Raw genomic sequence first — 2,374 nt, 5'->3', positions numbered from 1 at the left:
TTGCCCTCCCCCTCCCAACCCTAGATAAAATATTCCTTTTCTATGTATCTTTGGTTTCATGTACTACCTCTGTCATCACATTCATTGCTAGTTTTATCACACATTCTACACTTAATTACGTATTGCTTGTTTGACATCAAGATGATTGAAAAATACAAAGATTATTCTCACTGGGATTTATTTTTTTTTGTGGGCAAAAATAGATATTAAGTAAACAAACAAATGAGAGCGTATTGAAGGCAATAATTATGATTATTACATCAGGGAATTACTGTAATTCTTCTGAAAGCACTAATTACAGTTACTGGCTGTTACTTTTGTGTGGATGGAGGATAGAACATGAGAATGATAGCACTTAGTATAAGTGGTCAAGGGAAAACATCCCTGAAGAACTCAAAATTGAATAAGGAGAAAGACCTAACCATGAGAGAATGTGAAACAATAGTAAGTGGCAACATATAAATATTCCTAAGTTTAGACAAGCTTGGCATAGAAATAGAAAGGAATAGAAGGAAAGTTTGCTTGGTTTAATTAGCAAGGAGGACAGTGGAAGCAGATGAGGGGTCAGAAAATATAATGCTTTCTAGGCTATTGTCGAAGCTTTACTTTTATCACAATTATAATGAAAGATCATGTGAAAATTTTTAATAGAGAAGTTGTGAGAGAGACAAACCATTGTTTTTTAGTATTCTCTCTCTCTCTCACAACACACAGACACACATGCAAGCACACAGACACCTTCTTCCACTTGGTAGCAGAACCTTTGCGTATTACTTGTGTGTTTGGTTATTGGGATTTCCCAATCTGCCTTATAGGTAGCTTTGGACATAGAAGTTTGTCCCAGTGGCTTATGAGTAAAAGTGACTTGTGCAATTTCCAGATCATCTTAAAATTCAATAGTAATTATAATTCAGTTTATAATATAATATTATTAGATAATTATTGAATGTAATTATTAGATTAATAATTAGATATTATTACTGAATAATAATAACTATAATTCAGAATTAAAATTCTGAATATTTTTCTCCATTGGCAAGTGTTGACATCTTTGTTCAAAATCAGTTAATGATAGATATGTGGGTTTATTCTGGACTCTCATTTCTATCCTATTGATTTACGTGTCTGTCCACGTGCTGGTACTACAGTATCTAGATTACCATTGTTTCATAGTAAGTTTTGGAATTAGGAAGATGAATCCTTCTGGTGTGTTTTTGTTTTACCTTCCAAGATTGTTTTGTCTATTCTGGGTCACTAGCAATCCCAAACAATTTCAGAATCAACTTGTCAATTTCTACAAGTAAGTAAGCAGTGATTTTGATAAAGGTTTCATTGAACCTATATATCAGTTAAGAGTATTGCCATCTTAATAATGCTAAATTTTCCAACATATGAAAATTTTTTTAAATAATTTAGATTTTTAATTTATTTTGGCAATGTTTTATACTTTGTTCAGAGTATGGGTTTTGCACGTCTTTTGTTAAATATTTTTCTGTACATTTTATTCTTTTTGATACTATTGCAAATGAAATTGCTTTCTTCATTTTGTTTTTGGAGTTTTCATTACAAGTATTTAGAAATACAGTTCATTTTTATATATTCATCTTGTATACTGAAACCTTGCTGAACTCACTTATTAGTTCTAGTATTTTTTATTGGTTGCTTAATTTTTTCTTGTATACATCATTATGATATCTACAAATAAATATAGTTTAATTTCTTTCTTTCCAATCTGCATACATTTTATTTATTTTTCTTGTGTAATTTCCCAAGCTAGACTCTTCAGGAAAATGTTGATTGAAGTGGTAAGAGAAAACGTCTTTGTCTGATTCCTGATTTTCATGGGAAAGCGTCACCATTAAATTCAGTGTTAGTGTAGGTTTTTGTAGATGCCCTTCACCTGGTTGAAGATGTTCCCTTTTATTCTTAGTTTGTTGAGGGTTTTTATTATCAAAAAATATGGAATGTTTCACAAATTTATATGTAATCTTTGTCCATGGTCCATAAGAATCTCCTTTGCATTTTTCCAATTTTAGTATATGCTGCCAAAATGAGTACAATGTAACATGGTTTTAATTTCTTTATATTTTAAAGCTTATTTTATTGTATTAATGTTTCCTTTTTACTCTTTCATGTCTTCCTTCAGTTAGTATAAACTCATTTACAGCAGAACTCAAATCACTGCAGTCATTATTAAATCTCTAGTTGCTAGCTCTGTGACTTCACATTTTATGTGTTCAATCAATAGTTACTGATATCAGTGATGCGATATTCAGAAGGCAAGTAGAATAAGCTTTATCTGATGGAATCATTGGAAGACCATGATGTAATTCAATTTCTGTCATTATTATATAACATGACCCTAATAAAATGA

At 30.7% G+C, this 2,374-nt stretch overlaps 1 non-coding gene across 1 annotated transcript; it reads right to left on the bottom strand.

Annotated features, from left to right (window-relative positions):
• Positions 1-1,953: 1,953 nt before the first annotated feature.
• Positions 1,954-2,056, bottom strand: LOC116274302. Its single transcript, XR_004182932.1, has one exon. It is a non-coding gene; the product is annotated as a U6 spliceosomal RNA (small nuclear RNA).
• Between the last annotated feature and the right edge of the window lie 318 nt (positions 2,057-2,374).

This window comes from Papio anubis, chromosome 3 (assembly GCF_008728515.1).
Source record: "Papio anubis isolate 15944 chromosome 3, Panubis1.0, whole genome shotgun sequence".
Classification (NCBI taxonomy): domain Eukaryota; kingdom Metazoa; phylum Chordata; class Mammalia; order Primates; family Cercopithecidae; genus Papio; species Papio anubis.
The sequence above is the reverse complement of the archived record's forward strand: the minus strand, read 5'-3'. Positions and strand labels throughout refer to the sequence as shown.